Source organism: Amblyomma americanum, chromosome 1 (assembly GCF_052857255.1).
Source record: "Amblyomma americanum isolate KBUSLIRL-KWMA chromosome 1, ASM5285725v1, whole genome shotgun sequence".
Classification (NCBI taxonomy): Eukaryota; Metazoa; Arthropoda; class Arachnida; order Ixodida; family Ixodidae; genus Amblyomma; species Amblyomma americanum.
The window spans coordinates 74,489,979-74,505,252 of record NC_135497.1 but is presented as its reverse complement, the minus strand read 5'-3'; positions in this window follow the sequence as shown (position 1 = coordinate 74,505,252).

The window sequence follows — 15,274 nt, the reverse complement described above, 5'->3', positions numbered from 1 at the left end:
ACAGCAGCCACCTCACGGCTGTAACGCTTGACAGAGACAATGCGCAACTGTATGGCGTTAATGAGGAGTCTTCCCTCCTGAAAATCCCTGACTTCGACGTCACACAACAGTTGCTTCCCGACTGTATGCACGATATTCTGGAGGGAGGAATAGGATTCGTGGTTAAACATGTGCTCCAGGGCTTATTGTCTTCTGGTGTGCTAAAGACCGAGCAGTTGAAGAACATTTGTAACTATAGTTTCCAACAAAATGATAAGAGAAATCGCCCAGTAGCAATCAGCATTTCTCGGAAGGGCATCGTGCTCAAAGGCACAGCAAGCCAGAAGCAGTGCTTATTCCGTTTACTGCCGCAGTTTTTCGCCGACATAGTGCCAGAAGGTGACCCTGACTGGGAGATATATCTTCAGTTCCGGGAGATAGTTAATATAGTCTTAGCAGAAGAAATTCCTGAAGATTGCTGCAGTTATTTGGAGGTCCAAATTTCTTATTTTTTAAAGAATTTTGGAACCAGATATCCAAATGTGCATATCATTCCCAAGATTCACTACTTAATCCATTACCCAAGATTCATTTCATTGTTCGGTCCTCCACGCCGGTACTGGAGCATGCGGTTTGAAGCAAAGCATGCTTACTTCAAGACTATAGGCACGCGCAGCAGGAACTTCAGGAACATCTGTCGTACTTTGTGCGAAAGGCATCAGCTGCGAGCATGCTACGAACAGTCAGCTATGGTCGTCAGTGACAGTTTGAGCACTTCTCATGCGTCCTTGGTCAAGCCAGCAGATGTACCAGAGTTCGTGCGCATTGAACTTGGCATCACAGATCAGGAAGTGAAAATGTTCTCTGTGGCAAATGCCAGCGTCGACGCTTGCTCGTACAGGTGTTCAGATGTTCTACACATAGGCTGGGAAAATGAAGCTCCTGTCTTTGCTGAAGTGAAAAAGTTGCTGATTTTTCGAAATTGCCTTTTTCTTTGCTTGGAGAAATTTCATACAAAAGGATTTTCACGTCATCGTCAAAGCTATGGTGTGTCGCCGTCTGGAACAGACTTGCTTTTGCGTCCAGGACAAGAACTAGACAATCATGCGTTGGACATGTACGAGTACAGTCAGGGGTTTGAAGTTATCCCGCATTACGAACTTTTTGACTGATGTGTAATGCTAGCGCAAGTCAGTGTGGATACTAGATCATGTGCAAACAATGCATGAAATAGACGTTGTGAAACTGTTTTATGTTTTATATCTATGTTCTTGCTAATTACATGTTGCTCCGCGAGGATGACGTCAAATGCAGTTGCCGCTAGGATGTATTGACATAAATGTATATATGATTTGATTGAGCAAATTTCAATGCGTCCATATAAGCGCACATATCTCTGTGTGTCTCACATCCTGTGGTCCATTAGACCATCTCTTCATACATCTTTTTTCGAATATATGTATGTGTGCTTAAGTCTTCGTGTCTGAGAGTAAACAAGTACCTGCATTTTTAATACATTTGGCTTGATTCGCTGTCCTGAGATTTGCTTTCTTTTGACATCTGTCACATTCTCTTGGACGTTAATTAATCGCGCTTAGAGGACTACGTAAAGTATGGAAGAACTGATGATACGTACCAAAGTTGTACGTAACGCGTTACATGTAATTGATTACTTGTAAGCAGTTGCATTTTCGTGTTACTTTGGAATGTGCTTTCTTTGTACCGAAGCGGTGTCCTTGTGGTAGAGCATCAGCCTAACTTTCGGGGGGTACTGGGTTCGATCCGCAGTGCCACCGGGTACCCGCCTGTTTTTTGATGGCTACAAGATTTTCCCCGGCCTTGTGCTCGGCTCTTATAGGGTGAGATGCTTGGGAAAAGGGTCTTGGGCCAAACCGCTGTCTTGACGGATCAGAGATAAGGCGGATCAGAGCTAAGTTCCGCCGTCCAGCAACCCTAAATCCGGCTCGTGCGGTAGAAGCCCAACTTGTGTGCATCGATTGCTTCTTTCAAACGATGTTTCAGGTAATTCAGTTACTTTTTCTGCAGTTCATCACACGTAATCAGCTATTTTTTTTTTTTTCAAAAATTAGTTGTAACCAACGGTGCAGCTTTCCTGACGGCACTGGTGCTAGGGGACGTGTTTTCTTTGTGATCGAGTGACAACGAACCGGCTGCAGAGAAGCATTGCGCATGATCATGTCCGGACCACATCCGGGTTACCACCGCCGTCGACGGGAGTTCTCCACCCGAGAATATCATGTGACCGCCCTGTACACCCCCCCCCCCCCCCCCTTACACCCAACACCGGCGCAAGGTGTTCATATGTTAACTTATAGTACGGCTTTTCCGTGTAGCGCATGAATTGAGGGCGTGTTCAGTGCAGCAGCTGACCGCTTCACAAGGAAACATCGGAAGGCTATCGACCGCAGCTTCGACAAACTCCTCTCGGAAATTAACAGCGTAGGACAAATTATCAAGCAGGCCGCTGTAGTTCACTCCAGTCTCAGTAAATTTGTGTTAAGTGCAAACTACAAGGGCCCTTCCTGGAAGTACGCGCCCAGCGTCGGCGCTCTTGGGGTACGCCGAACGGGCGTCGAAAAGAGGCATGCATCTCCATTTTCGTGGCGCAGGCTCTCTTCCCCTCTCGAGCCGACGGAGAAAATTTCAAGCCGTGAAGAGAAGGGGTTGGGGGGCGATGAAAGGACAGCTTAAACCGCGAAGAAAAGTGTGTGTGTGTGTGTGTGGGGTGGGGGGGGGGGGGTGGGAGGGGGGGCTGGGCCTGAAAAGCTTAAAGCCATGAAGAAAAGAGCCACCGAGAGCCCCGCGACTCTCCTATTGTTGTAAACCAGACCCCGCTTTCGACGCGTACGCGAGCGCCCGTGCGCTGGCGCCGATATCTAGCATGGTCAGATGAGGTTTGCTGGCGTCTCCTGCAGTGCGCATGCGCAGACCGATTCTGGCGTACGCCAAGAGCGCCAATGCTGAGCGCGTACGCCCAGGAAGGGCCCTTTGAGTTGGCCCTTTATGGTAATATAAATGTCGGGAAGAAAGTGACGCAACAGTAGTCGATTACCTTTCTGTAATTGCCAAGTTACTTTCCTGGGACTGTACTTCGCCACGATAATCAGTTTCATTTCAGATGGAGTCATTTTAAATGTAATCGGTTGCTTATTTTCTATAACGTGTGCAAATCTAATATTTAATGGAGCTATGTCACCTTTTAGTTTTCTTTCTAGCAGTAGTAAAAGCAATTGAGGTACACGTAAGAAGCGGCAGAAACACAATCCGAGAACATGCCTTGTCCCTACAGGTGCGTGACTAGCTCATTTTCTAATTTATGTGCAATATCTCCGAAAACTTATGTTAAAGCACTCTTGAACCACCTTCATGGTGGTGCAAGCGTGCAAGGTGGTGCCATGTTAGGGACGACAAGCGCAGAGCATGTGTACATTTCTAATATTGCCTACTTCTCACTATTTTTAGCACTCAGCAAGTAAAGAAAACAGGCGATTTTTAATGCCGATAGTTAACCACGGAATGCGGTTTGTACCTATGCTCATTACGAAAAAGGTGGGGAAAAAAGGGAAAGATATTTTTACAAATTCATCTGTCTTTCCTCATTTTGTCTGTTTTAAGGGTACGTAAAACGTTAGAGGTGAGTAAATACCAAGAAAGCATACACGGGCAATGTTACTAGAACCAGCAACATCGGTTCGGAGAAGGAAACGGAGAGAATAAAGAATCGGCTTGCACAAGGTCCGAAGGGTGAGAGGTGGTGAAGAGAGGGTGCAGGGGACACGTGGGTTCGCTCCTTCGTCCTTCCGCCAGACAACCGCGTCGTCTGCTAGGGCGACCGCCATTTTCTTGCATACGCTGGTCGCAAGGTGCGCGTTTGCTGCGTGACGCGCCTGGAATGAGGTGCCCCCCCCCCCCCCCTGCAGTGAGAGCTTGAATTGGACTTTACCGTTGATAATCATTCCTTTTCTAGTTTAGATGAAAAGTAAGAGTAAAGAGTCGGTGATGCAGTAGATATTTCGAGACGATTAGCGAGAGTATAGTGGATATCTTTGTTTTGCAATAGGCCATCACGGCGGGCAACTGCTCGCCGTCGTTGTCATGCCGGCGCCATGAACTTGCTATCATTGCGCTTACGTGTGATATAGCGGAAAGAAAGTGAAGTACGCCAAATGAACAGCTGCATATTCAAGTTCGAACGCATGGCATGCTTACGTCCACTTACACTATTATGCAATGGCGGAAAACTGTGTCATGCATACACTATGCAATCAAAACAGACTTAGGCGCAAGCAAGAACAATGATTTAATACCCTAATGCACAAATACAATGTCTTCAAAACGATTACGAACGACGATTCACTGCAAGCATAATGCAGCTTATGATTCTTACGTTTAAATTTGTCTCATGCTTTTGTGCATGTAGACGAAAAGTTCGCACTGATTACAGCGTCTGATTACACAGATTACAGGAGACTAACACCAGCACAAGTTTTGCTTCCATGACCACCAGCACGTGTGGCTGGGGACTGACGCAGATGGATGCGCAGCCGCAATTTTGTGTAGGTGGCTATCAGCATTTTGCCTATTGCTTCCTTGTGATCTGCGCATGGCCGGTCTACCTTCGAAAAGTATTCTGTAAGCAATTTCGTCGGGGACTTCATCGTGTGTATATTGATTGTACACCACGCGGCAGCGCCTGTAAAGTATTCCTCCTAGTTCTTGAGAGTGCGGATCACTTCACTGCTCGGATAAATCAAGTTCCGTCCATCACTCACACACTCCTTGAGAATTGTCAAAAGAGGCATATTCATTGCTTGCTGTTCCCATGAGAGCATCCTTGAAGAATGCCGCCTTCCGTGTCTAGCGTGGGAGTCGGCGGGACGGTGGGAGCGGAATGCAAGAAAATGGCGGCGGCACCTCCCGAGAACCGGTTTTGGCAGCTACGACCCCTTCCAAGAGTGGCACCACCCTCAGTGGGGAGAGGGCGCGCATCGAGGCACCTGGCAGAAGCCAAGCACATTCCCCCATGTAGCCACAAGAGAGCACTGACTGGTACTGGCAGCTATGCTTTGCACTTCGCGTCTCTGGACGATGCGTCATACTATCTGCTGTCAGATTCTGTATCTGTGGTGCGCAGTCGCCGAGCGAATAACGCGTTTTGATAGCCTGCCACAGGCTAACATAGGTCGCAATGACGCCATCAATCTTGGTAAGTACTTTCCAACGTTTATCTGCTCGTATTTGGTAGTAGGGCGGGGGTGAAAAATTACTTATGCTCACGTACACCCGTCGTCAAACTTTAATAGCACTTTTAGTAAAATGATCCAATTTTGTCATCGTCTTCCCATGCATTAGAATAGATCATCATCATCATCAGCCTGACTACGTCCACTGCAGGGCAAAGGCATCTCCCCTGTCTCTCCAATTAACCCTTTCCTTTGCCAGCTGTGCCCACCGTACGCAGACTAATTTTCACGGTGAAAATTGCGCAGTGCACCCTTATATCTCCAGCAGTAAGTTTTGAACGCGAAACGATTAGATGTTTAATTTCGACAGAGTCGCCTTTCATAAACTCTTTACGGCGGGTGTACGTTGCAAAATGCATGCAACCTCTAGCATGAGCGCAGCTAATATTGACTTTGTGCTTCAAATGGTGAGTCCTACTTTCTTTTCGGAACCCCGATGATTGTTCGGAATAGTTTAAATGTAAATTAATTGAACTGTAGTGCAGGCCTCTTTTTGTGAGGCCTAAATCCATTTGGTGCCTTTGTTCCAGATGAAGCTGAGATACGCGCGCAGGATTATTTTCACTTTTAATGCAAAAATACGGCGTATTTTTCCCCCCGTACTCTAGCATTCCCTCCAAGCCCTAAGGGCTTGCTTCAGCTTCACCCGCAAACAATTTTCTATCGCCGTTTCACGTCACTAAGTCCTCATGACAGTTGGCAACTTGCAAAATTTGCCCCTGGCTTAGAAGATATTTTCCAACAAAGACGACATTTTTCGCAGTCTGCATTTTCACTTACTTCTCCCTGCCCACAAAATGCAAAATGCGTCAGTCGGTCACCAGATGCAATAAGGGACTTCTCCCACCTTCATTTTCTAAAAAGAATGCGGGACTGCTGTCTGTATACGAGAGCTTTCAGTCGGAAAATATCCTGCTGCAGAAGCTAACATATACTTTTGCAAGTTGTTGCAGAAAGAAACTCACGAATCAGTGCGCATGCGATTTTGTTGCACGCAGGCGGTGAGATGTGGAGTTGAACCTTTTATATGGACAACTTGCAAAATTGCAAGCTGACTTACGGGAAGTTGTTTTCTAACCAAAAACCCTTGTTCACAGACCACGTTTTCAAAGTTGAGAGAAAACTGACGCCAACCAATATTTTTATTTTTGCCCAACGTTTCTGGACCTACTCGGTCCCTTCTTCAGGGGTGACTATATAAAAAAAAACTCTGTGCCAGCCGCAGCAGCGGGTTGCTGCCTTCGCTCTCCCTTTGTTAGCACGTGGCACAGTCCACTAACGTACGCGGAGGGGAGCGTTCTTGGAGTCCTATTCATCGCCTCTTTTGTGAGCCGGATGTGCCATGACTCAACATGTCGCCTCTTGAACATGTTTGGTTCCATGGTGCAAGACGCTCACCTTCTCGAAGGCTATCCGGTGGTCGGAGTGGTCGGCGAGGGGGTTGGATTCTGAATTCATTAGTCGGTTGGTTGGCGTCAGTTTTCTCTTAACTATCTCAATAACCCGACCAGGCGGACCATAGATGTTTTAGTTCAAACCGCGTTTTCACTTCCTGCTCTGCTGAATGAAAGAGTTAGCGCGAGGGGAGATGAGTCAGTCGCCCTCCATTGTATTCTTCCAAAATGTGAGGGGGACTGCCCCCTAGTGTGGGAGAACCTGAAGTCGATGCTCATCACCATCTTTGTAGATATAAACGGAAGTCGTCGAAAGGTTATAGACATTTTTAGCATAATTGAGACGTATACCGGTTTACCCGACCCCTCCTGCCCACGCGCAGTGGCATTGTTGGAATTAGGGGGAACCACTGCGCGTGCGCAGGAGGGGTCGGGTAAACCGGTGTGTTCCCGGTATGCTAAAGGCGTCTAATAATACATTCCTTGACGAGTACCTGTCTAGCCCGCTCCTTAAGTTCGCAGCCCTGCTCTATTGTGTCCTTCCAACAACTTCCCTCTCAAACAGATAAAGGGACATCTCCCCTCCCTATTCGAAGAAGAATGTCAGATTTCCGTCTGTGATTGAGGGTTTTCGGTTGGAAAATTGTAGAGGGTGCTTGATATTACGCAAGTTGTATTTTGCTTGTGCCAAAAGCATTACTGCTCATCAGCTGAACAATGTTTATTTCAGCTTGTTTTTGTTAGTAAAAATGTTCCAGGGTCATAGTATGCCCTTTTGAATCAAAGCCAGAAAAACACTGTAGATAAAGAACTAGGCCATTTCGAAGTGGGAGCTGCGCCCAACTTCCACTGCATTTCAGATATGTTTGGTTCTATGGAAGCTTGCCATCCCAAAGCGACTCAGGCTATGACGGATGCCGTAGTGAAGAGCTCCGGATAATTTCGACCACCTGCGGGTCTTCCACGTGCACCGACATCGCACAGTACATGGGTCTCTAGCATTTCACCTCCATGGAAAATTCGGCCGCCGCGGCCGGGATAAAACCCGCGTTTTTCGGGTCAGCAGCCGAGCACCATAACCACTGAGCCACTGCGATGATTTGGTGTCCAAAGGGGGTTCATTTTTTTTGTTTATTACGCCTTACAGTATGCTCGATTCGAAAACGCCACACATACACCTTCACGCTTTTGGCCAAAACTGCCGAAGCTTAAATTTTGATTTCATAAATGAAACAGATCATTTGCAGAAATCTGTAAATCAGCTTCTCCGCAAGGCTTGTTTTCCAACCAAACGGTCTCGTTTCCAGACGACGCTCTCGCATTGTTTGAGGAAAAGAAAATAGTCAAGTTCCCCCTTCTGAGTAAACTCAGGAATGTCTCCAGTTTACTTCAAGGTCAACCTTCTGTAGCACTGCAGTAGAGGCTAGGCAGGAACTAGAAGAAACTGGGCCTTTGTTCCTGTGCCAGCAGTATTGAGCTACCTCATACTACACTTTCTTAAAACTTCCTGCTGAACAACACCCTCGCGCTAACTTCCCTTTACCCCACTACACCCGTGGCCAGAACAAGGAACAACCTACTCCCCACAGCACTATGACAAAATACGGTCTCCCTCCTTTTCCTTCCTAGGCTGCTGCCGGCAGATTGCGACCATCCGCAGTTTTCATTCGCTCGAAGAATGAGAGTGTGTCGTTTGGGCTGGAGATATTTTGGTTGGAAAACAAGCCTCACAGAGAGGATGACTGACAGGTTTCCGCTAATGGTGAATTCATGCGTTAAATGTGTGCACTGTCCGTCATGTTTCAACGATCTTTTTTTTTCACACAGGTTCACTTGGAGCATGGATGCCATCATGGCGTTGGCCGAAGACTGCTGTGTTATGTTGCAATTTTAAATTCATTAAAAAAATAAACCCTGTCGTGCGCACTGATGTTCTATCACTGGCGTGCAGAAGTGCACACTGAAGTGCTGCGCGGCACGCCACAGATTATCGCACTAACACTAACATAACCAGGAATGTGGGAGAGAAAAACATCGCTGAACTGCCGGCCATCGAGGTGGTTATGCCTTTTCGGCAAGCAGCTTCGTTCTACAGGTGTATGATAATGCTAAGTTTAGTTGCAATGTGAGTTATACATTGCAGTAGATGCACCATTAGCGCGCACCTACAAAGTGAAGTGGTTTCCTTAACAGGCCCAGAAACGACCTTGCTTTTAACAACAATGGGTGCCTCGCATCACAGTGAACGTGCCTGTGCGTCTCTTTCGAGAATATGTAACAATACACTGTAATAAGGGTTTAGTACATTCCTCTGGACGGTAACGTTACCCTTCTGCAAGAGTCGTAAAGATACATATAAAAGAGCAAAATATACACGCTTGCGGAGCAGTGTTATGCCCTCTCATGCGGTGCAAATTTGCACCTTAGAAGCGTTGTAATAAGCTCGTTAGATAAATTTAACTACAGTCCTTGGAAGGGTAAGTTTACGCTTAAGGTTACCCTTCCAAAAGAGACGTAAGGATGCACCTAAAAGAGCAAAACATGCACACTTGCAGAGCAATGTTATGCCCATTGACACGGTGCAAAGTTGTACCTTAGAAGCGTTGTAATAAACTCATTAGGTAGGTTTTGACTATAGCCCTTGCGAGGGTAAGTTTACGCTTAAGGTTACCCTTCCTAACACGGCGTAAAGGTGCACCTAAAAGAGCAAAACCATATGCTTTCGCCGAGCAATGTTACACCCATTGATAAGGTGCAAAGTTGTACTCTAGCAGTGTTGTAGTAAGCTCATTAGATAGGCTTCACCATAACCCTTGCAAGGATAAGTTTACGCTCTGAGATTGAGCATAAGCTTATTCCGAGTGGGTGCAAATATGCACCAGAAAATAAAACGTATGTTTGCACCTTCATGGCCTAAGCGTTACTCTTTCTGAGGAAGGGTAACGTTAGTCATCAAAGGCGTATACTTACACTTGACCAAACGGAGTAACATTACCCCGATAACAGCCTAAACATTACTCCGTACGCACTTACTCCCCCGACGAAGGAGTAACTTTGCACCCAAAGGGGGTCGCCACAGCGTCAGTGGATTTACCCCCTTAAAGGAGTAAGACCACTCCTTTTTTTCTTAGAGTGAAGGTTTGAAGGCTGAGTTGGCACTCTAGTCATTTTATTTTAGTCTGGCTGCAACAAAATCATTTTTGATGCCATAGGCAGCATGCACTTCATGCATTGCATTAAAGTGTAAGAATAAATATAAATAAGGTGCATAAATTTAAGGCATAATGGGAAATAAACTCTGCATGTTTGCTGACTTTAAGGCATAATGGGAAATAAACTCTGCATTCTTGCTGACAATGGCGGCCGCCAATAATAATAATAATTGGTTTTTGAGGAAAGGAAATGGCGCAGTATCTGTCTCACATATCGGCGGACACCTGAATCGCGCCGTAAGGGAAGGGATAAAGGAGGGAGTGAAAGAAGAAAGGAAGAAAGAGGTGCCGTAGTGGAGGGCTCCGGAATAATTTCGACCACCTGGGGATCTTTAACGTGCACTGACAGCGCACAGCACACGGGCGCCTTTGCGTTTCGCCTCCATAAAAACGCAGCCGCCGCGGTCGGGTTCGAACCCGGGAAGTCGCATTCGCTGAAGGCGAAACTGAAAACTCTGTTTTAGGGAAAGGAAATATCGCAGTATCTGTCTCACATATATATCGGTGGACACCTGAACCGCGCCGTAAGGAGGGACTAAGAGAAGAAAGGAAGAAAGAGGTGCCGCAGTGGAGGGCTCCGGAATAATTTCGACCACCTGGGGATCTTTAACGTGCACTGACATCGCACAACACACGGGTTCCTTAGCGTTTTTCCTCCATAAAAACGCAGCCGCTGTGGTTTGAACCCGGGATCAGCAGCCGAGCGCTCTAACCACTAGTAGCCACCGCGGCGGGTAGGATGAAGGCGCCCCAAAGCACAAACCAGGCGCCCCAACGCACAAACCGGTTTTTGTTGCCGCTTGCGAACCTGTAGCATGTATGCCATCTTGACGCTCATGTTAGCAATGAAGCAGCACATCTGGCAATGAAATCGTTTATTAGCAGGTGAGGGGGAAAATTTTTCAGAATTTGATCTACAACACACAAAGCTTGAGTGTTTTCCGTTTCTTCTCACTATCCTCCTGATTTATGCCCTTAAGGAAAAAAAAATAATCCTTGTGAGACAATAAAAACGTACAACTACGCTGTCAGCGCAACAGAATGCTCAAAACGACTAATTTTTGGCGCATATCACTAATTGACTGTAGAATACCTCTTCCGCAGCTTCGATATGCAAGCGCGTTCGGCTGAACGCATGTGCAAGTTGGTTTTCAAGGCTGGTGACAATACTGTAAAATGATACTGACGGCCTTGTCGGCACTTGGGATCGCTCGAGACCACTTGGCAAACATTCCCTGGCAGGCAGGGGCACAGAAGAGAGAGTTTTTTGTTTTTCTGTATCCCATTCCGCACCCAGGCGCAAAGCACAAACGCTCCGTCTTCTTTTTTGTTGTCGAAGTCATCTCGCCCTCGGATGAGAAAACGCTGCTACAGACACTCCAATACAGGCGACGAAACGAACAGAACTGACTAACTGCTACGGGGTGCGCAAGGCCGATGCGGCTGAGCTTACCGCGCCGCTACTAGCAGCGCCACATTCCTCCTGTTGGCATCGGTGCGCAGAGGGGCCACGCGCGGCCAACGGAAAGCGCCACGGTCTTCACACCTTCCCAATCTAGCCACCTTACCCAGGGACTTCGCTCTTCAACTTAATGAAAAAAAAGTCGCCATTGACCGCCTCCCCACAGTGCGATAGCGTGACTAACAGTCTTAAAGGGGCTCTGAAACGCCTTCCGAGGAGAGCACATTAACTCACTTAATCACTGCATTGTGCTGCCATGAAAACCGGAGCCAAATAATACTCTTCTACACGCAGCAGACGACCCACAATCAGGCGTCAAAGTTGGCGAGCCCTTCCCTTCGACTTTTTCATGCTCGCACCCTCCTCCGTCCGCCGCATCTGCGTAGACAAGGGGATAGTTTGCCATTGGTTAGATTCTTTCAGACGTCAGGCAGCTACCGTGGCCGCGGCCAATAAGCCGCTTAGCTCCGGCGGGTCGGGAAGCTCCGCTTCCAGATGGGGGGTCGGCGAAGGAGCGCTGTTGGGGCTCCGGACTAAGGGCTCCACTCCCAGTCCCCCTCCAATAAAGATATTTTCCACCCCCACCACCCCCCACAGCACCAATAGCATTGCGGCACAGCGGCTGCTGCTCCATCCGCGTGCGCTGGTTTTTCAGTTTGTTACTTTGTTTTTCCAGCTGCCAGCAGAGGAAATCTTGGCTGAGCTCCCTCAAATAGTTTCGCTTCCCAGCTGCAGCAGCTCGGGGGGACACAGAGAAACACAGAACCGAATATTAGACCGGCTCACGTGGCCGATGGTTTTCGCGGTTCCGATTGCGAGCGGGGCGCCGCTCGCTCTTCTGACAATCTCTCTGTGGGCAACAGCGCCGTCCATTTTCTCCCTCTGCTTCTTCCCTCTTTTCTCCCCCACCGGCGCCTTTCTCTTCGTTTCGAGAAGACGTTCTAAACCTCTCGAAAACAGTAGCGGTCTCCAGTGCCCGCGCGTTGGCTTTGGCGGAATTGAGATGCTTCGAAGATGGGGAACGCGGAGGAGGAGGCGGAGAAAAAAAAAAAAAACTTTATTCAAGGCCAGCACTAAGGTCCAGTGAAAAAGAGCGCTTGCGGATCGGAGCGGACCGTATCGCGGTTGGTCCGCGCCACGTGACCAAGCATCCGCAAGTCGGTCCGGACGTCGAGCATACACACCAATGCAGCGGACAATCCGCGCGTACACTCTCCGCCAGCGTGCTTGCGCTGTTTGCGCGGCTCCCTGGGCGCTCTTCATCGCTCTGAATTTTTTACGTTCATTTCAAAACGTCCGACGGTTATTTCAAAACGGCGCCTTCAAGAATACCGCGTAGGGAATCGTGAAAAAGTAAATAAAATGCATCGAAAGGGCAATTTCGAAAGCAAACTTAGCTCGAAGGTTTCAGTAAAAAAAAAAAAAAAGAACATCACGTACCGACAGTGTACAGGGCCGACGCGTGATGTCGCGCATTCATTTCCGTGGCGATCCTTTGCCACAGCCTGTTCTTTACCGCCATGTTGAGGTGGTCAGCGTGTTCAATATTCCATATAGGTTGGCAGCTCTCAAAGAGCGCTAAAAAAGTGATGATCGCTTCTTTCCAACATCACTCATATTAGCAGAAACAACAAAACAAAGCGGACACTCACGCACGCGCACACGGTAAAACACGCAATAACGACGCTGTGCAGCAAATACGGAGTGGACAACGCAGTGAAAGAAACACGAAAAGGAGGACACACAATGCAGCACTCGAGCTGCAGATGCGACGAAAAGCGCGCCAAAACGAAAGGCGCCAGCATGAAGCAAAGCCGAGTTCACTGCGGATAGCTAGCCAGACTAGCGCTCGAGCCGACGTTGACAGACCTAAAAGCAAAAAAAAAGGGCAAAAACAATCCCGGTCCACCTCCAAGCCCCCGGACTGAATAACGCGCTCGCCTTTTCCACCTCGTCCGCGGTCCGGGCCCGGAAAACACCGCGCCGCCCGCTCAAGGCCGCCTATAGAACAGTGGCGTTCATGTCACGTGGCACGCGTACAGCGATGACGCGCCCTGACCATCAATGATACGACCCGCTCGTCTGAACCCACCCGTTGGTCATCTGCCGAGCCCCAGTGAAGCCTAGCACTATACTGCAGGAAGGAGGTGCAGGGTAAGGGAAATAAAGGGAGGTAATGGCAGTGTTACACGAGTACAGAACCTGTTATGTACCTGCCCTGATCTCCGGATAGTTAGGACAGTGAGCTGAGCCACGCGTCCGAGCATTAGAGGGGTGAGGAGAGGAAGTGCGGAGCAGCCTGCATAAGTGGTATGAACGACGAATAAATGGGACTGAGACGTGAAATTGTGCCTCCATAGGCTCCACGGCTAGCGTTCATCTTTGAAATTGCTACGCGTGTATTCGCCATATTTTCTTTAATGCGTGGATCGTTCGGATATGGTCACGCGATGGTAAAAAAGGAATCGGTTCCATCGGTTCCTTGATAAAAAAAAAGAAGAAATATATGCGTTGGCGTGCTGCTTATTTATTTCAAAACACATTATGGAAGCCACCCTTGTCGCCATGCGGTACACTACCGAGTGAATGCTGCGGAAACTATAGTGGAGATACAACTCAAAAACGAAGCTGCAAATGCCACTCAATGAGGTCCTCCAGCCAATGACGTCGACCGATTTTCATGACGCCGTGGTCAATCCGATTAAGCCGTGGTTATTCCCCATTCATCTGCCACCCCCGCGATTTCACACTAGCAGGTCCAAGGGGGTGGGTCGAGGAGGAGACTCGGTCGACGCTGTTGGCTTGAGGGGATTCTTTGAGGGGCATTTGCCGCTTCGCTCTTGAGTTGTATCCGACTAAAGGACAACTTCATGCCCGGTTTCACGCCGTGGCTGCGCATTCTCCATAGTGTGCCCTTATGGTCACGCGAATCGCATGGTGGCCTTGCAGTGGCCGGGTGCTCTCATGACTTTGAGGGTTGAAGGAGGGAGCGGGAGGGAGGGACGGTCACTATCGCTCTCGCTTCCTCGTTGCTGAGCGCTAGGAAACGTCTGTAGTGACCCGCGCGGCTGGCAGTGCGCGTGATGCCGAAAAGGACGAAGTGTCCCCAGCACGTGGTGGTGAGAACGCTCGGGACCTTGGCCAGGGCCGGACTCTGCCGCTGCGGCTCCACAGCTATCTACTCTCATGCAGCCCTCAATAAATGAGGCCGCCGTCGCCTTCCTGGGCGACCTCCACACGTCCGTTTGCTTCATGTCTGCACGAAGTTTGTCATTAGTCGCAGTTTCTTCACCCGGACTGAAGTTAGCTCACGTACATTCAGACGATTCGCTTTAATTATAGCGTGCGTTTACTTCAATGTTTAGGCTTCAGCTACAGCAAAGGGAGGATAATAATAATAATGATTAGTTTTGGGGAAAGGAAATGGCGCAGTATCGGTCTCATATATCGGCGGTCACCTGAACCGCGCCGTAAGGGAAGGGATAAAGGAGAGAGTGAAAGAAGAAAGTGGTGCCGTAGTGGAGGGCTCCAGAATAATTTCGACCAGCTGGGGATCTTTAACGTGCACTGACATCGCACAGCACACGGGCGCCTTATAAGGCGTTTTGCCTCCATAAAAACGCAGCCGCCGCGATCGGGTTTGAACCCGGGAACTCCGGATCAACCCGCCGCGGTGGCTCAGTGGTTAGGGCGCTCGACTACTGATCCGGAGTTGCAGTGCACTGCAACTGATTTTTGAATAATTTGTTATGCGCCAATCCGAAAAGAAGCGCAGTACGTGTACGGCGGGTGACCGTCATGAGACCTTTCGATAACGCGACGGAGGCGTCGAGGGGCCTCCTCTCGGGGCTGCTGAGAATCGGTTCCCCTGCCGCACCCACCATGCTAGCCTGCGGTGCACAAAAGCCCAGCGAGCAATATGGTGACGCCCAGGCAGCCCTCATTAGAAGACTTAGATTAATT